Raw genomic sequence first — 26,173 nt, forward strand, 5'->3', positions numbered from 1 at the left:
GTTCCAAGATGAGATTGCAAGAGGCAGACTTGGCTTAGTCATTTTTGTTTTATTATTTAACATATCCCAGGTAATCATGATCCCAGAATATAAATATATGTGGTACAGACTTATAGTATATAGAATATAATAAGTATATTATACATAGAGAATATAATAGGACCATATACAATAAGTCTATTATATACACCAACTGGCATCTTAGGATCAAGTAGCTGATCTGAGTTGAGCTCAGCAGATCCAGAGCTGACCCAAACAAATATAAGTGAGAAATAAATTCTTTGTGTAAGTTACTCTGTGTTCAGGTTGTTTTTAGTAATAGCTTATTGATAAATTCCTAATATATAAGCATATTAGATTATAATTTATAGTGGGAAGCAAGGTCACTTACTAAAATTAGGCAAATATATTTTAACCTATCTTAATTGTATATATACTACTTACATATAATTAGAGTATATAAATGTAAATATGTTATTACATATAACATACTTAAATTATCTCTTGGTATTTTAATTAGAAAAATATTCTGATGCTCATTGAAAAGTCTTAATTAAAACTTATAAAAAAGAAAATGTTTTTGATTCCTTTACCTATAAAAAGATTGGCAGGGGAGGGGAAGAGGGGAAAAATGGAACAACTGTAGAAAAATAAGATTTAAAAAATTGTTTTTCTTATTTTAACATCATCCTTTTTTTTTTTCAAATTGCAACCTTACTAAAATTAATATTGCTTTATTTTTTGTAGATAAAGATATGTATTGGAAGACATTGAACTTGGTAGATTCCTTGAAATTTTTGGTTTCATCTTCTGAAACATCTACCTCTGCTTGGCAAAGAAATGTCTTTAAAACAAACTAAGACTAGATTGCATTTTCCTTTGTTCTGTTCCAATAATTGCAAAGTAATTGCAGCAATAAGCTTCTGGTCCATAGCACTCACTATACTGCTTTAGTAAATTGCTCTTACTTTTCATAGAAGGCAGACTGTACACTAGTTACCCACAGGGTGTGTGTTTTGATGAGCAGCAAGAGTGGGATGCCTTGGTCATTAAAAACTCCAGGCAGACACTATTTGTAGAAATACATGCTGATGTTCACAGGCAATAATGCATAATAGTAAGAGATGAATCTGAATTATCTATATTTTTAAATAGCATAAGCATTTCAAGTTTCCAAAGATGTATTTTAGATTCACTGGTTTCTAAAGGCTATATGATATCAACACATAGTTTATTAGTATCTTCTTATACTTACTTGACCTACAAAATACATTAAAGTTCATCCAATTCAGTTTTATAAAACTTCTGGAGACTCTAAAATAAAATAATCCTTAAACCTGGCCTAGACAAATTCTGGTAATTGAACTAGGGGATAAATATGTTTAAAAAGCTTCCAGGATATTTAAGTTTGAGAACTTTGATTCTAGCCTTATTTCTTTATTTTCTAAAGGGAGAAAATGAGGCTCAGAGAAGTGGAATGATTTACCAGGTGGCCAAGGACATCAATATAATTGTTAGTGAGACCCAAAAAGTATTACAGCCTAATAGTGCTTCTAATGTAGTGAGAAGGACCTCCTTTTAAGGACGATAATTTTTCTATGACTTTATTAATATATATCAGCAAATAAAAGCTTTACATTTAAATGTAAGCTTAAACTACTGTTAAACATATACTTTCTTATTTTACTATTTATATAGATACCTGCAGTTTGAACTACTAAATTTACTTTATAAATACTAAGTTCAAAAATAAACACTTTCATGTCTAAATATTATAAGAACATTTAAATTATCAACTATGTAGTCTTCTTTTCTACTAGATATAAACCAGTATTTAATTCTAATATTTATTGATCGCATTGTACCCTCACATCATTGTAACTGAGGGAGTCCATAAATGTCTGTTACTATATATTCACACACACACATATATGCCTATAAATGTACATATATATATATATGTGTGTATACACATAGTAACACTGGTATGCATACACATACACATAGTATACACATATATGTGTGCATATATACATAGTACACACACATATAAATATATATATATGAAGAGTATGTAAATAATGTAGATAACTGGTAAAAATAACAAAACAAAAGCAAAAAAGATTGAAGAGAATTGTTTAGAAATATAAAGAGTCAGAATTGTGTGATTTTTAGTGAAATGCATATATGGCTCTTTGTAGAACATAAATCTAAGTAAACATTGAAAATGAATCTATAACAATACATATCATTTTTGTAAACTAACCCCTCCTACATTAACAGAGCTTTTGGTTGTGGTGAACTAAAGTATATTGAAAGGATTTTATCAAATTATATTGTAATAATGCTTCTTTTCATAGAGTTACAATATAAAGCAATGCAAAAACTGAAAATAGCTGATGTATTTGACCTATGAAAAAATATACAGGATTAAATATATGTACCCATAATTTCTATATATGTATACATATGCATGTATATACATTTATGCATGTAAGGCACTGTTCAATAACATTATATAAGTTTTGAGTGTACAGTTCTATAACACATCATCTATATACTGCATTGATTAATCATCAAAGTCTACTCTGCCTTCATCACTGTATTTTAAAAATTATTTTTCTTTCAAAAAGAGAATGCACTGTAATTCAATATAGTATAATTCAGTATATCATAGTATCATGGAAATTTGTGTTTTTAACATATTCTATTAAAGCATATATTTGTTACAAGAAGCAATACAGACATTGACATCACAGGACAGTGAGTCTTTACCAATATTGAAGTGTTCACTGGAGAAAAGCAGCTAATTGTATCATAGGACAAATGGATCATCTTATTAAAGATGATGATATTAATAACACCCTCTGAATCTAATATTTTTTATGACTAAAAGACTAAGAAGTGTCCAAAAGTTTTCTTCATTTTTTCCTTCTTTTCTAAAGATATCTACTAGAGTATTGAGGCTGTTTAATGCCTTTTTCACTGCAACAAGGTCATTTTATTAACAAAAGTTAATTAGTTCCAAATTATCTCTTTTGGTGCAACTAGTGCTGTCACATTTGAATAATCTCAGAATGCTGGGCATAGGAAAAAAACAGTAGAAGTCTATCTTCCTAACAATATCAATCTAGTATTTATAATGAAAGAAATTCCACTAGGAACAAAGGAAAATAAATATGAAAGCCCTATAAATTATTTAAGGGGAAGAGTACAGGAAATTTGTAAAAATAAAAGTATAAACTAGTAGTAGTATAGTAAAAATGATCACAGAAGGCAATTTAATATGAATGTCAAAAAGATTTCAAACTTCACTGACAACAACTGTACTAAATAAACACACACATACACACACACACACACATTCAACATTATAATAGAAACACCTAGACAATCTCAGTTAATTCATATGTTAGTGTTACCTTAATCTGATTCCATTGAGATATTTTTTGTTCATTTGTTACTACAATTTATTAACAATATTGTCTTTTCTGTTTATTCTTAAAATGTCATATATTTTCAGTTGAAATATCTTTAGATTGACCTACCAGTTTTATGATTATCTTTTATAGGGAAAAGGGAATTAAACAGAGAGACTCAAGATAGACTTCTATACAGTAATAAATGTGGAAGTATGAAGTAATTTACTACTGTAAATTAAATATATAAAATTGTCAAAAATGTCAATTATTAGCAACTCTTGATTCAGCCTATTAAAAGGGATAAGTGTATTTGAGAATGATGGATATACACAGAGAAGCATCTAAATCATGATTTTAACTCAACGAGACATCAACAAATACCTTGACAAAAATAATTTCATAATATGCTTTCTTTCAAAGAAATTCTAAGCAGACCATCTTACCATTCTAACTCTGTTGACTGTAACTGACCAAATTCTAAGTATTATCCAGATTTTTTTGAGTAAGCATCTGGTACACTCACTTCTTTCTCTTTTATGAAATCCTCAAGCATCATTAAAAATAACTTCCAGGAGTGGAGGTAAGATGGCGGAGGAGTGAGGAGAGGTTGCGGTTTTAGGCTCCGGAGACCCGTCTGCAGTTTGGTCTAATTGCAGACAGAACATCTCAGTGAGCAGCTGGACATTGGCGGGAGTTGAGCCAAGGCACTGCTGGATTAGAGAAAATCCATCTGGAAACAACCTGTTTAGTGAGGATAGCGGAAAAAAAGGGGATGAAACGGGATTCCTGACTGAGGCGGCTGCCCGAGCTGTGGCGGGAAGCACACAAAGGATTTTTGGCGACCACAGGCTACCCCAGAGAGGAGTCAGGTGGAGAGCGGATCTCTGCCCGCTGGCAGAGAGGGGACTCGACCAAGTGGCATTGGCGCTGAAGGACAGGAGACAGCGTGCTGCCGGGCAAGTGAGAACATAATTCTCCTTTATATTTTTCTCTAGTGGACGGTGGAGACGGGAGGAAAGTTTGGGGGTGGTAGGCCGTTCTGGAGGAGCCCAGGCACAGAGGCCCGCTCATCCACTCCTCAACCTTACCATTGGGTCGCGGGGGCGCACATAGGGAAGTGCTCTCACTCACTGGCCCAGGTGCGCGGGGCCGTGAGTCCAGGCGTCCCTCGGACACTCCCCAACGGACATAAGATCAGTGCCCCAACGGGCACAGGGAGGGCCCACTGAACACGCAGAGGACTGTGCACAGACACCCCTAGTCAGCTCCCGTGGGTGCAGGGCCCCAGGCCGGAAAGCAGACCACTAGCGCAGGCTCTGTTTGTGCCCACCCAGACGGGTGAGGGAACGGGGCGGCTGCAGCACGGGAACAGCGGGAGGCGGCGACCCACAGACACTCGATTCCACTGAGCACAAGTGTCCCTGGCCCTGCCCTAAGAGGCGAGAGACCAACTCCCGGAGCTCGGCTCAGCGGGACTGAGGGCACGGGGCAGCGCGCGAGCGCGAAAGCACCTCAGCCCGGGGTCAGTGGGAGCTCTCGGGCCGCCTGCGCGGGCAGGGTCACCTCGGTGCGAACGGGGAACCGCCGCGGCCCGGCGAAAGCAGGAGCCAATCCCGGGGAAAGCGCTCGGGCCGCCCGCGCGGGCAGGGTCACCTCGGCGCGAACGGGGAACCGCCGCGGCCCGGCGAAAGCAGGAGCCAATCCCGGGAAATGCGATCGGGCCGCCTGCGCGGGCAGGGTCACCTCGGCGCGAACGGGGAACCGCCGCACCCCAGTGAAAGCAGGAGCCAATCCCGGGGAAAGTGCTCGGGCCACCCACGCGGGCAGAGACACCTCGGTGCGAACGGGGAACCACCGCGGCCCAGCAGCAGTGGGCTCCAACCGCGGGGCAAACTCTCGGGCCGCCCGAGCGCGCAGGGGCTTGTGAGCAAGGGCACCTCAACTGGCCACAGCGGGCAGCAAGGTAGCGCGCCGTGCTGGCAACCGCGGGCGCACACCATAGCGGCAACCGGGTGCGCACACCAGTCCGGCAAAAGAACAAGAACCTCTGACCTGCCACACTAGACCAGCTGCGGACCCAGAAAAAGAAGGCAACACACCAAGGCTAAAACGGAGTAAAAACATCGTTTTTTTTTTTTTTTTTTTTTCCAAATTTTTTCTCCCAAATTTTTTCTCCCTTGTTCTTTCTTTCTTCTTAATAATTTCTTTTCTTTCCTTCTTTCTTTATCCTTTTCCTGGGGTTTTTTGGGGGGGTTTTGGGGTGTATATATATATATATATATATTTTTTTTTTGGTTCAATTTTTTTTTCTCTCTTTTTTCTTTCTTTCTTCTGTATTCTTTCTTTTCTATCTTTCTTTGTTCCTTTCTTGCTTACCTTTTGGGGTTTTTTGGGGGGGTTGTGGTAAATTTTTTATTTTTTTCTCTTTCTCTCTTTCTTCTTTTCTTTCTTCTATTTTCTTGGGGATATTTTGGGGGGGTGTTTTTCCTCCACCTCTTCCAATAATAACAAACTTTATCTCTAACGTGTTGCATATAACCTCTCCTTCTCATCCTTTCTCTTTAATAGTGGTTTATTCATTTGTGTGTCTAGCTTAGCCCCCCTATCACTTTAAATAATACAATATAATTACTATATAAACCCAAATACAATACAATCCCACTTTCTTACTATACTATGTATTTTTCTATCCTTTTCTTCTATTTTTCTTAACATACAATGTAAATATTACTAACTGGCTTGCACTGTCTCAACTATTATTAATCTATCAACCCCTCTATCAAAAATTATATTTTTCCTCCCCAAAAACAACTCGTATCTATTCTTCTTATAGTATAAAAGCTCAAATCTCTTTACATTTATATTAATACGGGCTAGTTGGCTAACGATAGCAGGATAGAGTGGGGGATACTTTCTGAGGGTGTGGGTCTCCTGCCTGGGCTGTGTGTTTATGTCTTTAACAGCATATCCACAAAAGAACTCAAGACAAAGCAGATAGAGTGACTCTCAACCAAGTAGCCAGAAGGAAGATCCTATCAAAGAACATCTGAAATATAACCGAACAGCATAAACAAACGACATAAAGGGTAACTCAAGACCATCAGGCTCAGGATATCAAAGAGACTGCACCACTGAAACTCCCAGACCTTCGATAAAGAATATTACACCACAAAGGAGGGAAGTCAAAGCAGACTACCCCCCAAAAAATAAATAAATAAATAAAAACAAAAAGAATCCAACATGGTAAGACGCAAAAATAACCCCTCAATGAAAAGAAAAGAGGAATCCTCAGAAAGAGAGATAGACGAAATAGACATAGCTCAAATGTCAGACATGGAATTCAAAACAATGGTGGTAAAGAAGCTCAATATACTCGACATCCTTAAAATCAACTATGACAACCTTCAAGGAAGTTACCAGCAGCTCCAAGAAAATTACAGGGAACTGGCAGAGAACTACACCAGGATAAAAAAAGACATAGAAATTGTTAACAAGAACCAGGAAGAACTTAAGAATACAATCTCTGAACTGAAAAACACAGTAGAATCAGTCAAAAGCAGACTAAACGAAGCAGAGGATCGGATTAGTGAGTTAGAAGATAATGTAGAGAAAAACTCCCAGACAATACAGCAAAATGAAAAACGATTGAAAAAATATGAACAAGATGTAAGGGAATTACAGGATAGCATTAGGAAAAATAATTTAAGGATCATCGGAATACGAGAGGAAGAAGAAAAGGAACATGGAATTGAAAATCTGATAGGAGAAATAGTAACAGAAAATTTTCCGAACCTGATGAGAGGAAAAGCTATGCAAGTCCAAGAAGCACTGAGAGTTCCAATCAAGAGGAACCCCCAAAAACCCACTCCAAGGCACATCATAGTTAAAATGGCAACATTCCAAGACAAAGAGAGAATCCTAAAAGCAGCAAGAGAAAAGCAGCAAATAACATACAAGGGAGCTCCGATAAGGCTATCAACTGATTTCTCAACAGAAACATTACAAGCCAGAAGGGAATGGTCAAAAATATTTCAAGCAATGAAAAACAAAGGCCTACAACCAAGAATACTCTACCCAGCAAGGCTCTCATTCAAAATAGAAGGTGAAATAAGGAGTTTCTCAGACAAAGGAAGACTGAAAGAATACATCTCCACCAAACCAGCATTGCAAGAGATGCTAAAGGGACTGTTCTAAGAAAAAAGAAGGAAAAAACAAGAGAGGAGAGGAACAGAGGTACAAAGGGAAATGAATAAATACACGTCAATAATAACCTTAAATGTAAATGGATTAAATGCTCCAATTAAAAGACATAGGGTAACGGAATGGATAAGAAAACAGGACCCACATATTTGCTGTCTACAAGAAACACACCTCAAAACAAAAGATTTACACAGACTGAAAGTAAAGGGATATAAAAAAATATTCCAAGCAAACGGACCGGAAAAAAAAGCCGGGGTAGCAGTTCTCATGTCAGACAAAATGGATTTCAAAGCAAGGACAATAAAAAGAGACAAAGAAGGACATTTCATAATACTTAAAGGAACAATCCATCAAGAAGATATGACTTTGATAAACATATATGCACCCAACATAGGAGCACCCAAATACATAAAGCAAATACTAGAAGACCACAAAAAGGATATCAACAACAACACACTCATAGTAGGGGACTTCAACACTCCATTATCAACAATAGACAGATCATCAAAGCAAAGAAACACCAGGGATATACAGTCATTGAACAACACACTAAACCACATGGATCTAACTGATATATATAGAACTTTTCACCCCAAAGAAGCAAAATATACATTCTTTTCAAGTGCACATGGGACATTTTCAAAGATAGACCACATGATAGGTCACAAAACAAGCCTCAACAAATTCAAGAAAATTCAAATCATATCAAGCATCCTTTCAGATCACAATGCCTTGAAACTAGAAATCAACCTCAGAGGAAAAAATCAAAGACACCCAAACTCATGGAGATTGAATAACATGCTATTAAATAATGAATGGGTTAACAATGACATCAAAGAAGCAATCAAGAAATTTCTAGAAACTAACGATAATGAGCACACAACAACCCAAAACCTGTGGGACACAGCAAAAGCAGTCCTGAGAGGGAAGTTTATAGCAATACAGGCATATCTGAAAAGGCTAGAAGAATCTCAAATAAAAAACCTAACCACAATGCTACAAGAACTAGAACAACAACAACAAACAAAGCCTAGGGCAAGAAGAAGGAATGAAATCATCAAGATCAGAGCAGAACTAAATGACATAGAGACTAAACAAACAATCTAAAAGATCAACAAAACTAGGAGCTGGTTCTTCGAAAAAATCAACAAAATCGACAAGCCTCTAGCCAGTCTAATCAAGAAAAAAAGAGAGAAGACACAAATAAACAAAATCAGAAATGAAAGAGGAGAAATCACGACTGATACCTCAGAAATACAAATGATAGTTAGAAATTACTTCAGACAACTGTATGACAAGAAATTTGACAATCTAGAAGAAATGGACAAATTTCTAGAAACATACAACCTTCCAAAACTAAATCAAGAAGAAGTAGAAAGTCTCAACAAACCAATAACAAAAAAGGAAATTGAAACTGTAATCCAAAATCTTCCGGCACACAAAAGCCCTGGACCGGATGGCTTCACAGGCGAATTCTACAAAACATTCAGGGAAGAACTAACTCCTATCCTCCTCAAACTGTTCCAAAAAATCCAAGAAGGGAAAATCCCAAACTCTTTCTATGAAGCCAGTATTATCCTAATCCCCAAACCAGGTCAAGACACAACAAAGAAAGAAAACTACAGGCCAATATCACTGATGAACATCGATGCTAAAATCCTCAATAAAATATTGGCAAACAGGATCCAGCAATACATCAAAAAGATCATACATCATGATCAAGTGGGCTTCATTCCAGGGATGCAAGGATGGTTTAATATTCGCAAATCAATAAATATAATACATCACCTAAACAGAATGAAAGACAAAAATCACATGATCATATCAATAGATGCAGAAAAAGCATTTGATAAAGTACAACACCCATTTATGATGAAAACACTCAGCAAAATGGGAATAAAGGGAGCATATCTTAACATAATTAAGGCTATATATGAGAAGCCTGAGGCCAACATCATACTCAATGGACAAAAACTGAAAGCATTCCCCCTGAACTCAGGAACGAGACAAGGTTGTCCACTCTCTCCACTCCTTTTCAACATAGTGTTGGAAGTACTAGCCACAGCAATCAGACAAGAAAAAGAAATAAAAGGCATCCAAATTGGGAAAGAGGAAGTGAAACTTTCATTATATGCAGATGACATGATAGTATACCTAGAAAATCCTATAAACTCCACTAAAAGACTACTCAACATAATAAGTGAATTTGGCAAAATCGCAGGGTACAAAATAAATATACAGAAATCTAAGGCATTTCTGTACACCAACAATAAAATAGCAGAGACAGAGACAAAAAAGAAAATACCATTTACTATAGCAACAAGAAAAATAAAGTACCTAAGAGTAAACTTAACCAAAGAGATAAAAGACCTGTACTCTGAAAATTACATAACATTGAAGAAAGAAATTAAGGAAGAAACAAATAAATGGAAGCAAATACCATGTTCTTGGATGGGAAGAATCAACATCATCAAAATGGCCATACTACCCAAAGCAATTTACAAATTCAATGCAATCCCTATTAAAATACCAATGACATATTTCACAGACCTAGAACAAATACTCCATAAATTCATATGGAACCTAAAAAGACCCCGAATAGCAAAAGCAATCTTGAGACAGAAGAACACAGCAGGAGGAATCACAACACCAGATATCAAACAATACTACAAAGCCACTGTAATCAAAACAGTATGGTACTGGCATAAGAACAGACATATAGATCAGTGGAACAGAATAGAGAGTCCAGAAATAAACCCAGGCCTCTATGGTCAACTAATCTTTGATAAAGGAGGAAGGAACATAAAATGGAGTGAGAAGAGCCTCTTTAACAAATGGTGCTGGGAGAACTGGATAGGGACCTGCAAAAAAATGAAACTAGACCACCAACTTACACCACACACGAGAATAAACTCAAGATGGATCAAAGACTTAAATGTAAGCCGTGACACCATAAAAGTCCTAGAGGAAAACATAGGCAAGAAAATATCAGATATCTCACGTAACAATCTCTTCACGGATACATCTCCTAAAGCAAGAGAAATAAAGGAAAAAATAAATAAATGGGATTACATCAAACTGAAGAGTTTCTGCTCAGCAAAAGAAAACATCAGCAAAATGAAAAGGAAACCAACCATATGGGAAAACATATTTGCCAATGACATCACAGACAGGGGACTGATTTCCAAAATATATAAAGAGCTGATACGACTCAACATCAAGAAAACAAACAACCCAATTAAAAAATGGGCAAGGGACCTGAACAAACATTTCTCCGAAGAGGACATACAGAAGGTCCATAGACACATGAAAAAATGCTCAACATCATTAGCCATCAGGGAGATGCAAATAAAAACCACAATGAGATACCACCTTACACCAGTCAGAATGGCCATCATCAACAAATCAACAAGCAACAAGTGCTGGCGAGGATGTGGAGAAACGGGAACCCTACTGCACTGTTGGTGGGAATGCAGACTGGTGCAGCCACTATGGAGAACAGTATGGAATTACCTCAAAAGATTAAAAATGGAACTGCCTTTTGAACCAGCGACTCCACTACTAGGATTATACCCAAAGAATCTTGAAACACCAATTCAAAAGAACTTATGCACTCCTATGTTCATTGCAGCACTGTTTACAATAGCTAAGTGCTGGAAACAACCTAAGTGCCCATCTGTAGATGAGTGGATCAAAAAACTGTGGTACATTTACACAATGGAATACTATGTAGCAGAAAGAAAGAAGGAACTCCTACCATTTGCAACAACATGGATGGAACTAGAGAGAATTATGCTTAGTGAAATAAGCCAGGCAAAGAAAGAAAAATACCATATGATATCACCTAACACAGGAAACTAAAGAACAACACAAACAAAGGAACTAAATAGAACAAAGAGCAGAATAGCAGTCAATAGGGGGGAGGGGAGAGGGAGAGAAGGGGGATAAGTAAGGGAAGGGTTTAATTAAAGAGCCTGTATAAAAGACTCATGGACATGGACAACGGGGAGGGATATGATTGCGGGAGAGGGGGTGGGTTGGGTGGGGGAGAGAAAGTGGGGGAAAAGGGGACAACTGTAATTGAAAAACCAAAAAAAAAAAAAAAAATAATAACTTCCAGGAGCCTGCCCCTATGACCTGTCTACCTTCAAGCACAGCCACATTTTAACTCTTTTTATTTCTTTGATAATTCTTGAACCCTAGTGCTTCCCATATCCAAAGCAAAAGAGGTATAATGAAGTCTACTTTTAAAACAATGTATTGAATGGAAATTTAGAAAACCAAATGTACTAAATTACAATATGTTATATTAAAATGTTAACTTAAGGGATTTGAAATAAGACATGAGAATCATTGTTAACTGCATGGCTCATTTTACACCCCCCTTTAGAACTGACACAGAGGATGAAAGTAAGTCATAATGAAACACAGAAGGAAGGTTAGAAAAAATAAATCCATTGTTTTTTTAAACATTTAAGATACTTACTCACATAGGAGTTCCCATAAGACTATTAGTTTATTTCTCAAAAGAAACTTTGTAGGCAAGAAGGAACTGGCAAAAGTACCCAAAGTGATGAAAAGCAAGGACCTACAACCAAGAGAACTGTAACCAGCAAAGCTATTTAGAATGAAAGGCAGATAAAGTGCTTCCCAGATAAGGTAAAGCTAAAGGAGTTCATCATCACCAAGCCCTTATTATATAAAATGTTAAAGAGACTTATTTAAGGAGAAAAGAAAAGAAAAAGAAGAAAGAGTTCAGTAGAAGAACAGTAAAATGATAACAAATTCACAACTATCAACAAATGAATCTAAAAAAAAAAAAAAACTAACTAAACAAACAACTAGAAGAGGAACATAATCATAGATATGAAGATCATATGGAGGGTTATCAGTGGGGAAGGGGAAGTGGGAGAAAGAGGGAAAAGTTTCAAGAATTAAGAAGCATAATTGGTAGGTACAAAATAAACAGGTGTGTGTTAAGAATAGTAAAAGAAATGGAGAAACCAAAGAACTTATACGCATGACCCATGTACATGAACTAAGGAGGGGATGGCCAGAGGGGAGGGGAGTACTAGGCAAAGGGGGGAAAGGGGAAAAATTAGGACAACTGTAATAGCATAATCAATAAAAAAACAAGATGACAATAAATGTGAATATCACTACATAAAACAAGAAGAGTGAAATTTCCAAATGAGTCAATCTTAAGACAAATGTCTAGTTACTTTCTTTAGGTTTTTAATATTAGCAAGAAAAATTAAGATTATAGAATACAGAAAACACAAAGTATATGAAATTGCATTTTTTTCTAATTAAAACCTAATTTATGTGTTTTTCAATTATAATTAATTAAATAACATTTTCATAGTATTCTTAATATTGGGAATGAAAAATATTCATTAGGAATTACAAGTGATGGTTTTCATGTCAATATCTACCTTTAAATAAAGTATTACTCACAAAATCTTGGTGATGATCTAATCCCAATAACATATTGTTGCTCTGAAATGCACCAGTAGTGTGTGTAATTAGTTTTCACTAAGCTCTATCAAAACTTAAATTTTAAAACCATTCCAATTTATGATGAAATGAAATTAAAAAAATATATGAGAACATTGCAAGTCATTTCAAATTTGAGTTATAATTTGGTAAAGCAGCATGGTATAATATTGGGATGGAGGATTGCACTTCTAAGAATTTTTCTGTCTCTGGCAGTTTATGTTGGTTAATTTGAGCTTAACACTTCACCTCTCAGTTTATTGGTTTCCTCACATTTAAAGTGAGTAGGTGAAAAATTCAAGCTCCTAAATTTTAAATATCATTTTAAGCTGTACAAGTAAGCTATTTTAGATTATTTACTATTGTTTTTTTGAATGAAGCATATGTTTTCTTATGTTTATTTATATAAATATGTAAAGAAATTTAACACATCTAATAAGAAACTTTATGATTTTCCATTAACTATTCTCAAAAAAAAGTAACAGTTTCTCAGGGAAGAAAACCTTAATATTAATAGTATATCAGGGAAAAATAGTCAGCATACATTAATCTCAAATGTTACTGTCTAGATGTGTGATTATTTGTTGCTCCACAAAATAACAAGTTGTTGTTTATGGGTCCTAAATCAATCTAATGTTAAAAAATAATATTCTTTGTAAATCCAGATAGAGAATAGTGGTGAATTCTCAAATGTATGTTAAAGTTTTTATATAAATTATCCAGCTATTTATTTTCTGTTTACAACAAGAGACAAAATGTAGTGGTCAACTATATTTTGTATATATTTTATAGCCCATTTGAATACATGTGAGTTATGCATTCAAACACTTTTATTGACAAGTTCTTATGTTTAAGACTCGTCACTTGGATGTTGGTGATATGACACACATTCAATCCTCATGAGATAGGAGACACAAGACACATAATTTTCATTCCTATGAAAGATAGCATCAGAATGATAACAAGGGACTACTATAGACAATAGGTAAAATGTAAGGAAGAAAAGAGAACCTTGTAGGCAAAATAACAAAATTAGACTTTACAAAATTTCCTCAACTTGTTTTTAAAAATAGATATGCTTGAATAGGGGATAATGAGCAAGGAATGCACGTTAAATGTAGGACACACTGAGACAAATGCACATTCAGAGACCAACAACAAAAAGCCTAAGGAGGGTGGCATTGTACTGCAGTTAAAGGACACACTGGACTCGGGTAGCCTGAATTCATATCATCAGTCTGATCATAATAGTGTATTATATGCATAACGGTGATAAGAATTGTTCTTACCTTGTGAAGTTATTATTATGACAATTAAATTAAATCAATTATAAGATTAAGGTGATTGAAATAATGTCTGACACACAGTTAATTAGTATTAATTATTATAACTATTTAATGAAGCAGTTTAGAGGAGATTTTGTTGTGAAAATGTTTAAATACTAGGTTAAGCCTTTGCTATTTTATCAAGATTTCCTAGAAAATAAAACTTTAAAAAAATTAGACATTTTAATTTTAGATGGTGTATACTTGTTATTAAGATGCTTTAAAGCCGAGTTGGTAAACAAAAAGAAAAAATATTAAACAATACTAATTTATAAGAATCAATAGGGTTAGGAAACTGAATATAGGATATCATGAGAACTTAGAGTCAGGGCTGACTCCCCAATTTAGAGTAAGATGATTGAAAGGAAAGATCCTTGGCAGAAATAAGAAAATCAAAATGAAGAGCTAGTTTTGGTAGAATGGCAATGATTTTAGTGTGGCATATTTTATGGTTAAAATAAATTATATGTGTCAACATATCTGCCAATTTCAATTACAGATGTGTTTTCATTACAAGTTACTTTCATCCTATTTGTTGATACTTCATGATGGACATGGACCACCATACACACAAAAGTTGAAAAAATGATTTTATAAATGAAAAGCTTAGTAAACAAAGACCTAGTGAGATGATTTATTAGAAGAGTGAGGTCCTCTACCTGCCAGAACATTATCTTATTGTTTTATTATTCAATTTTATGATTATATTGAAAACAATACAAAGATCTGTGACCATAACTTTCAATATTGAAAAACATGGCCCCTTCCCAATTAAAGTGTGCCTATTAGTTTAAGGATGGTTTTTAAAGAGAAAAATATAAGGATGTAATATCTAAATATCATTATTTAAATAATCTATATTAAACCTGACATTTTCCCTAAGGGCTAGTAATTGTGCAACAAAATGTTAAGCTCATAAAGTTTCTATTTCACTCAGAATTCTACTTGTGACTATGTGGAATCTGATCTTTTCAAAGAAATTTTAAATTCACTGGGGTGACACTGGTTAATAAAATTATATATATTTCAAGTGTACAATTCTATAATACAGCATCTGTGTATTGTATTGTGTGTTCACCATACAAAGTCAAACCTCCTCCATCACCACCTATATGACCCCTTTTACCGATTTTTTATCATCCACTCATACCACTTTCTATCAGATTTTGTTTCTAAACAGACACTTCTCCTAGAAGACAGGCAAATGGCCAACAGCTACGTGAAAGGATGTGCAACTTCACTAGCTACTAGAGAAATGTAAATCAAAACTACAATGACCTACCACCTCACACCTGTTAGAATGGCTATCATCAATAAGAAAAATAATAACAAGTGTTGGAGAGGTTGTGGAAAAGAAACCTTCATTCACTGCTGGTAAGAATGTAAATTAGTACAGCCACTGAGAAAAACAGTATAGAGTGCCCTCAAAAAGTTAAGAATAGAATTATATAACACAAAAAACTCTTTTCTTGCTATTTTTCTGAAAAAAAAGTTAAACATTTTATGTAAAAATACGTGCATACCTATATTCATTGCAGCATTGCTCATGGTTACCACAACATAGAAACAACTAACATGTTCTTTGATAGATGATTGGATAAAGAAAATGTTGTATACACACACACACACACACACACACACACACACACACAATGGAAACTATCAAGCCGTAAGAAAAGATAAAATGCTGCCATCTGCAACAATCTTTAAAATATCATGCTAAGTGCAATAAGTCATACAGAAAAAGTCAAGAACTGTATGACCAAGCATTTTTTTTCCCCTTATCAGAGGACATTTTTCAATTGCTTTAAGAGGGACAGACAGACAGACAAAAACATCAATATGAGAGATAAATATAGATTGGTGACTGGTGATTGAACATGCAACCTGGATATGTGCCCTAACTGGGAACCAAACCTGCAACCATTACGTCTACAGAAAGACACTCCAAACAACTGGGCCACACTGAGCTGTGCTGACCAGTGACGACCACACCTGGGATAATAAAAACTCTTCACGGACCCTGTGGTCTAAGCATTCAAAGGACCCACCCATCTACATCTCCCTTCTCTAATGTTTCCACTCTTTCTTCTGACATCTTTGCGATGTAATATGTACAAGTCTTATATGACAACTTCCTTCATTTACCTCTTCCTCCTGAATGTCCTGGAACTCTATAAAGAGGAAACCTGTGATAGACTGAATGTCTCTCTAGCCTTCTAAAAATTCATATTTTAAAATCCTAACCCTCAAATGATGATATGAAGAAAAGGGGCTTTGGGTAGTGATTAGATCATGAGGATGGAGCCCTCAAAAAGGGGATTAGTGCCCTTATAGTGGAACCCTGGAGAGCTCTCTCCTTCTGCTTCCATATAGTGAGAACACAACCAGAAGTTGGCTGTCTGTAACCCATCAGAGAGCTTTCCCCCAAATCCAACCATTCTGGCACCCTAATCTCAAAACTCCAACCTCCAGAACTATGAGAAACACAGTTCTGTTGTTTACAAGTCACCCTGTCTATGGTATTCTGATATAGAAACCCAAACTAAACCATGACACAGCCTGTATGGAATAAGCTGATATTCTCCAAAGGCAGCCTTATTGCTGATGGAAGGAGACTTGACTTGGGGTGGTGAAGGCAAAACACAGTATACAGATGATGTATTAGAGAATTGTACACCTGAAACCTATATACCCTTGGGGTTAAGCAGTTTTAATTTAAATACAGTTTCATGAACACCTTAAAAGCAATTATCTCTCTCTCTTTTTTTAATTTGACCCTATTTTTATCAGTATTATGTAACAAGGCAAAGGGTCTTTTGTAGTTATGTCAAGACCCTCATCCAACCCAAGTCCCTGAACTTTATGCAGGGTTTCTGATCACAAGAAAGCCAGGTTGTCTTCAGGCAGTCTTTCCACACTGGCTAAACAGAAATGCATCATTTGGAGTTGAGAATTGGGCTTAAAGCACTAACAGATGGAATAAGAATAAAAAATTAGAACAGTCCTAGTTAGCAGGCAAGTGTGCGGAAGTGAAAAAGAGTTATTCTAGGTCCTTTTCACGCACTTTCTCATTGTATATGTTGGAATCATTTCTGAGTATTACAGGATAATAGGTAGAGGAAGAGACATTGAGAGAGGACAAAGCAAAATCCTGAAGCTTTATATACTGTTTAAGCTGTAATTTATTCTAGCTCTTGGTTTAGTGTTTTGTCACTCTCGCAAAGACAGTTTTGAACACTCTTTAAATTATGTTTATTATACTTGAAACTGTTCCCAGACACATTTTTGTCACCTTTGCAACTGTCGAGGTTTTCAGTGTATGAAACATCAAGTGTTTAGTTAGCTTTCTAAGGAGTGAAAGTGTGAAGATATGTAATATGTGAACCAACATTATTAGACATGGGTTAAACGTTATGCAGTAATTGTTCAACTACATAGTTATAGAATGAAGGCATGCGTTATCATCACACATATATTCTTTTACTTTTAAAGCTCATGTAACTCTGCGAACTACTTTAACATGTCTACTAACTCGCTTTTAACTCATTAATTTTAAAATAAGTATATTATTGATTGCATCTCATATATAATTTAGCATCTTGCATATGTTATTCATATTTGGTATTTTAATCTTTGAAGTATTAGCTCTTGGATTTGTTACATAGGAAATAACTGCTTGTGTTTTACTTCTAAGTGACACATATCATAACCCTTTACAAGGAGAGACATTTTGGTTCTAAAATGATATTACATTTATTATCATCAACATTTAATATTTGCTTCAACATTACTAAATCTATTTTTATAATTTTCCTTAGTGACAGAAATTTTCAACATTTTAGTATCTCGTACTGCCTGAAAACAACTGAAACAACCCAGAAACCTTTGTATTACTTTAGGGTATTCTCAGCTTAATGCTAACCCCCTATTGGCTTATCATTTTCAGAAGGCAATCCATTTTACTTACATATTCTAAAGGTCTTTGGTTATTTTGTTGTTGTTGTTTATTTATTTATTTTTAGAGAGAGGGGAAAGGAGAAAGAGAGGGAGCGAAACATCACTGTGTGGTTGCCTCTCACTTGCGCCCCCAACTGCGCTAGTTTTTTTGGTTTTTATCAACTGTTTAAAAGCATGTTTGGTTAGTGCTTTGGCCCTGCGTCACTGGCAGATAATTATTAGAGATGATGTTTATACAACATAAGGATAATAGTCTAATTTTATAAAGACAAGATTAGTCATTTATTTTCCAAAAAATAAATCATATATTAATGGCTTTCCCAGTAAAATTTTCCTACCTTTTTTTAACCATTTCCCTTTCTACTTGTGTAGTCACTATAAATTTGAAAGCAAATCCTGTTTCTGTGAAGTAATTTATCTGTCTTTGTATAGATCTTGTTTGTACACAGATTACATCTCAATTTTGACAATACCATCTTCTGTGGAACAGCTTGGAGCAGAATCATTTTCTTCACAAGTCTTGCTCCAGTATATCCTGTTTCTTTTAGCCCTTGCACATCCTAAGCATTTTCTTAATCTCCACTTCTCTATTTGGCAAAAGGTGTTGAGCAAATGTTTTACATAAATATTTACTTTATTGAGACTGTAGTTTATAAGAAAATAAAAATGTAGGTAAGAAAATCAATTAAAAATAAGTGATAAGCCCTGGCTGCTGTGGCTCAGTGGATTGAGCATCCGCCTGCGAGCCAAGTGTCACTGGTTCGATTCCCAGTCAGAGCACATTATTAGGTCGCACGTCAGGTCCCCAGTTGGGGGCATGAGTGAGAGGCAACCACACAGTGATGTTTCTCTCCCTCTCTTTCTCCTTTCCCCTCTCTTTAAAAATAAATAAATAAATTATAAAAATATAAAAAATAAAAAAATAAAAGATAATCGATAATTAAGAAAAAGATGTCAAATCTCCCCTTATTTTAAAGCAATTTATTCAATAAATACTCATTGACTACCTATGTGCTAAGCACTGTTCTAGGTTATGGGGCAAACATAAAGCAATTGCTGTGTTCAGTGCGCTTACTTTTTAGCAGAAGTTTACACACAAAACACAAAACAAGTGACCTAGACAATGTATTAGGTGATGATAGTGCTGGAGGAGAAACTGGGGAGGGGACTTGCAGTATTCAAAAGTGTGTTCAAGGAAAGTGACATTAGAAGGACATACATAGGAGAGCAAGCTCTACACATACTTGGGGGCAGGAGAATAGTGTTCCAGGCAGAAGGAAGTGCAAATGCCTGGAGATAAGAGTAAGGTGCCACATTTAAAAACAACTTGGCCAACTTGATGTATTGCCATTTTAATTTATTTTTCTACTGAAACAAAGTTGTTGAGTTTCAGGTATAGATGTTCTTTTGTTAGATGTCCCAGTTAGTTGGACTGAGAGATACCCAAAGTAAGTTTTGTTTCTTAGATGTTTTCCCAACTCTGATATTATTAAAAAAAAAAAAAAAACACCACTGAACTATGTTAGACAGTTCATAATTAGATTGTTTAAAGGGTCAATCTAGGCTTTATTTTTGGCCTTAAGTTTATTAGCAAATACAAGACATATCTGCTATCGCTGTATCAATTTTTAAAGTGTTTTTTGTTTATCTTTAACACTGTGAAATTATTCACATTTGATACTTATAGAAACCTTAACAGTATCCTTACAAATATCTTTTTATATTGTAAAACTTCATGAACCATATCTCTAAAAATACTAGAAAATAATGTTATATTAAATCCAACACCACAGAAAACAAGTCAGTTAAGCTTGTCAGAGATCATTTGCTTGTTTGAAAAAAAAAAAATGCCCAAAATGGCTGATACAGAGGAGAGTTGGTAACAGGTTAGTACAAGGAATTGGGAGTGGAGAATCAGATTATTTTGAGCCTTGTATCCTCTGATTCAAAGAATTTCAGATTAATTCCAAGTAAAAAGTCAATGAAAGTTTGAGTAGAGGCTTAAAAGATGGCAATGATGTGGTTAACTGCATATCTAATTTCTTTAGAAAGAGTTGAAGAATGCCCTGAAAGCTTTTGTATCCATAGTGGATTTCTGGCTACCTTCCTGGCAATAGAATAAAAAGATTTAGACTTTGTGTTTAACACTTTATATAATAGCAAAATCTAAAACATCATGTATCACTAGGGAAGCACTTGATCTTCCTCCCATGGTGAAAAGCAAAACTATCTATAGCACTGTATGGCAATAAAATAAAATGCAATTCTTTCTCAATAAATATTGCTAGAGAGGTAATTGAAAATATTGCTGCAACTTTGAAAGGAACAGCATTAGAACAAATTAGTCAATTTGGGAGGTTTGTGCTACTACAGGTGAGAGTACAGATATTTCTAAGATGAATCAGCTTACAGTATTTTCTGGATTCTCCTTCAGTAATGAAATAAATGAAGAACTACTTTTTCTATGAGGCACTAAAAAAAAATATATCAGGGACATATACTATATCAACCGTAAATGACTTCTTCCATAAAACCTGTATTTCAGAAGAAAATTGTATACATATCACCACTGATAGAATACCTACATGGCATGAATTTTTAAAAAGAAAGATATATTGAATGAATATTATATGCAGTAAGAACCTGTTACTTTCCTACTTCATGCTAGAGGCCGTCTATACATTTTGTATTTGAATATACAGTTATAAATGAATTTTTATTTAACAAGAGCCTTGCTTTGAATAACATCCCATAAGCAGGCATTATATCCAAGGTTAACAAGGAACTTCTTTTATGTTAGTAGATGGGTTATAAATATTAGACCATGCTTTGTGAAATGGTAAAATAGCTCTCTCACCATGCCCTGACAGTCAGTAATTCTGACTCAGTGGGACAAGCTGAGGTATAATATTGCAGAGCTAAGAATACAGTGGAACATCCTACCTTTAACATTTGATGTGACCTAGTTGGCAGCAGTCCACTTTTAGTGCTAGAAGAGTAAATGTATGTTTTACACATATTCTAGAGATTATAAGACTACTTTTGAATGACTTTAAACTGATTTCAAATCACCAAGAATGAGGATCTAAAGTTCTTTTCTTAACATTAAAATACATTAATGCTAGTATCCTTGCACATGTAAATAAATAAATGTTGAAGTGATCATTTGAAATGTCCCTTTCAAAATAGCTGTAGTTTTGGCTCTCCTACAGTCTTATTTTTAACAGTTCATCAATAAATATTATATTTTGTGCTATAATAATCTGAAATTGACAAATTGAATTCTTCCTTTTTTCCTTAGTTCATATCTCATTTGTTTTCTTCCCATTATCTTCCCTTTGCTCATTTTCTACCTATATTATCCATTCTAACCTAAATAAATAAATAAATAACTTTAAAATGATCTAAATGGAAATTCTGGCTGTATTAACCTCACACCCCACAAATGACCACCTCTGAACCATATTAATGTGTTTACATTATATGTCAAAAGAGACTTTGAAGATGTGATCGAGGTAAGAATCACGAGATGAGACCGTTATACTGGAATATTGCGTTATGCCTAATGTGGTCACAAGGGTTTCTGTACAGGGATGAAAAAGCAAGTCAGAGAGAATGAGATGTGATGACGAAGCATAGGATAGCATGCTGGGAGGAAGGCTCAGAAGCCAAAGAATGCAGAAGGCTTTCATTAGAAGCTGGAAAAGGAAGCAGATTCTCCTCTAGACCTTTTAATAGGAAACTAGTCTATCCAACACCTTTATTTTTGGAGGCTTCTCACCTCCAGAACTGTAGCATAATAGCTTTGTGCTATTGTAAGCTGCAAAATTTGTGTACATTTGTCATAGCAACCATAAACTAATAGAGGGACCTTAGTAATACTAGGACATGTTAATAATTTCAGTATAGCTAAGAAGTGGAATGCATGCAGAAAAATAACAAATTACCAGGTTTAATTTGTACATTTTAAAAATATGGATAGGTGACTCTGTTTGGATTCTTATACACAGTTTTCTTACCTTATTTTGTTTAACTGTTTATTTTTATATGAGTGCAACTATGCTCCTAATAGCCTAGTGATAGCCCTTCTTTGTCCCTATGACTGCCTACTCATCCCATTTCTAGTGTGGGCTCCTCCACATGATTCTTCCATTTAGAATCCTCAGTTCTGTTATTTTAGCTTCAATGGGGCATATGTAAAATGTTTGGCAATCTTCATATCATGTATTGTCTGAGGAGAAATGGGAACTACCTGAGGCATATTTATATAAGTACTTACCTCAGCATCAACCTTGCTATAATCAGACATCATATTAGAATTATTTTTTTGAGCAACTGCAGGGTTCTGAGAAGATCACAGTGTTCTTGCATTGCAGGGTAAAAGAGACCTCACTCTTCTAGTCCTCTAAGCAATTGTGTTTCCACCTCAACCTCACCTATATCTGAGAATAAAGACAGGACTCATATCTATATGTTTGCCATTTTTTCTTCACCCATCACCCTTCAATTGTAAAAATGATAGACATTATTCTCTCCCCTTTACTTTTCCAGTTGCCTAATAGAATAAAACAACAATGAAAAAAAAATACTAAACAAACAACAACAAACTCTCCGATCTGAGACAGCCAGGCTTGGGTCCTAACAAATACAAATTCTACTTTAGGAATTCTGAGAAATCTGCTTTCTCTCTCTTCTGAGAAAACCTGAAACATCAAGTGCATTTGATATTAGTTTCTAGCCCAGATTTTTAGTGCACAAATACAACACTGTCTTGATATTGATAACAAAGCAAGGACTTCCCTATTATCAGTGAAATTCTCCTGTTCTTATGAAGCTAAACGATCCTTAAATCATGTAGGATTTTTTTTTAATGTTTTTTATTGATTATATTGTTACAACAGTTCCAATTTTCTCCCCCTTGTCCCCCTCCCCCCAGCACCCCCCTCCCCCAGCGATCCCCCCCAAGTCCATACCCCTGGTTCGTAAAAATTAACTATCCCCCCCCTCTCAAATATTAGGACCCTTTGTAATCTTGTAAAGGACAATGGACGAAGGTCTCAAGCTCCTCTAGCTGCTTCAAGCTGGACATGGTCGTCGTCCTACCTACCCTTGGGTCCAGAAAACCCTAATATGAGTGGGGGTGTGGAGGGGAGGGTGGCCTTCCCACATGGGGAAGGATCGTGCAGACTCCAGGTCAGTTGGCTGCCTCCGGTCAACGGCGTGCTTGGTTCAACAGGCTGGTGTCCTTGTTGTGTTCTGAGGGCAACAGATTTGGCGAAAAGGGTTAAAAGACATCATTCAATCCATAACTACTAGATGACAAAAGGCAGGGATTAATTTTTCAATGTTCCATATTAGGGAAAAAAAATGTTTCTTTGTAAGAAGGTGTGCTAGGCACATCTCGCCTGTCCAAAACCCTTTTGCCCATTATACTTAGTTTGGGCTGAGGTAAATAGTTTAGGTTTTTCCCCCTCTCAGACCTCTGGGCCCTTTCTGTCCAAGCCATTAGGATAGAAAAGAGAAACCCGTTTTAAAGTGAAGCCCACAGACCACCCCATTCTTCCCCAACCCAGCCATTTAGTTCAGCCAAACCGTTGAGTCTCAGGAGGCAGCGCTGCAGAGAGGATTAAGTGAGGCTTATGCGTACAGATAATCACTCAGGTAATGCGATCATAGGCTTATGTCCTTTGAAAACAAAAAACACGTGTTAATTTATGTAACATAACCCGCAAACAAGTCTCTAAATCTGGAGAAGAAACTTTTAAGACGGTTAGTTGCCCTGTTTTATACTCTACTACTGATCATTGTGATTTTCCTTGAATAATAATTTTTCTCCCTAAGGTTACCCTCCTTGTCTTTAAAGGGACTACATTAAGTCCATTTTTGATTTATCCTGTTCGTTTGCATAAACATAACAAGAGCAGGAAATGATCACTTATGATCTTTAGTTCTGCTTTGCTGGAACTTACCCAAGGAATATTTGGGGTGACCTTCAGTCTGTTCTTCAGGGCACAGAAGCTGTGCCACATATCTGGCATTCATCCTTGCCTGTACACACCTGTTTTTTCCAAGTCTTTCTGGTCTTTCCTTGTGCCTTAAGGTCCCTTCTAGCCATCTTTCAGGAAAACAACCTTCGTTCCTTCCCTGGAAAGATTGCTGTGGACCGCACAACCAACCATGGTACCAGGCCTTTTATTTCACGGGCTTTTATTACCTTTGAAAGTCATTCCCAGTTCCTCAGGGCTTTCTGGTAACAATCTGAGCCCAAGTATCTTTCCTTTAGGCTTGACATTCCAGTCAAAGACTTGGTCAAAAAAAAGAAAAAAAAAAGAAAAAAAGAACCTCTGTTGACAACTGGTCTTATTAGTTCTATGCAAAGGAACTTATGTCATTACTTACTTGTTTAGAATGCCAAACTCTGGAGGGATCAAATAGGAAGAAAAATATACAACGTGAAGGAAAATCTTTGTCCTAATATTCACTGAACTGGCATTTCCATTCTTCATATTTTCATTTTTCCCCCACTAAAAAATTTTGGTTTGTTTTTCCATTACAGTTGTCTCACTTTTTTAGCCTTCTTGTTTCCCTGCACCCTGTCCCTCCCCTCCCCCACATTTAGTCCCCACTCAGTTGCACCTGTCTGTGGGTCATTCATATATATATATATATATATATATTTTTTTTTTTTTTAACTTGACCCATCCCCTTACACCTTTCTTTTCCTCCCCCCCGCCCCCCTTGTTACTGTTAGTCTACTTCTTGTTTACATACCTCTGGTTCAATTTTGCTCATTTGTTTGTGTTGTTCATTAGTTTCCTGTAATAGGTGACAGCATAAGGTATTTTTCTTTTGTTGCCTGGCTTATTTCACTAAGCATAATTTTCTCTAGTTCCATCCATGTTGTTGCAAATGGTAGAAGTTCCTTCTTTCTTTCTGCTACATAGAATTCCATTGTGTAAATGTACCACAGTTTTTTGATCCACTCATCTACAGATGGGCACTTAGGTTGTTTCCAGCACTTGGCTATTGTAAATAGTGCTGCTATGAACATTGGAGTGCATAGGTTCTTTTGAATTGGTGTTTCGGGATTTTTTGGATATAATCCTAGCAATGGAATTGCTGGTTCAAAAGGCAGTTCCATTTTTAGTTTTTTAAGGAAATTCCAAACTGTTTTCCACAGTGGCTGCACCAATCTGCATTCCCACCAGCAATGCACCAGGGTTCCCGTTTCTCCGCATCCTCTCCAGCACAAGTTGTTTGTTGATTTGTTGATGATTGCCATTTTGACTGGTGTGAGGTGGTATCTCATTGTGGTTTTAATTTGCATCTCTCTGATGGCTAGTGATGTTGAGCATACTTTCATATGTCTATGGGCCCTCTGTATGTCTTCTTTGGAGAAGTGTTTGTTCAGGTCCTTTGCCCATTTTTTAATTGGGTTGTCTGTCTTCTTGGTGTTGAGTCGTATGAGTTCTTTATATATTTTGGAGATCAATCCTTTGTCTGAGATGTCATTGGCAAATATATTTTCCCATATGGTTGGTTTCCTTTGCATCTTGCTGATGTTTTCTTTAGCTGAGCAGAAACTTTTTAGTTTGATGTAGTCCCATTTGTTTATTCTTTCCTGTATTTCCCTTGCCTTAGGAGATATATCAGTGAAAATGTTGCTACGTGGGATATCTGAAATTTTCCTGCCTATTTTTTCCTCTAGGACTTTTATGGTGTCACGGCTTACATTTAAGTCTTTGATCCATTTTGAGTTTATTCTGGTGT

The sequence above is a fragment of the Furipterus horrens genome, unplaced genomic scaffold, assembly GCF_987537825.1.
Source record: "Furipterus horrens unplaced genomic scaffold, mFurHor1.1.pri manual_scaffold_5, whole genome shotgun sequence".
Classification (NCBI taxonomy): Eukaryota; Metazoa; Chordata; class Mammalia; order Chiroptera; family Furipteridae; genus Furipterus; species Furipterus horrens.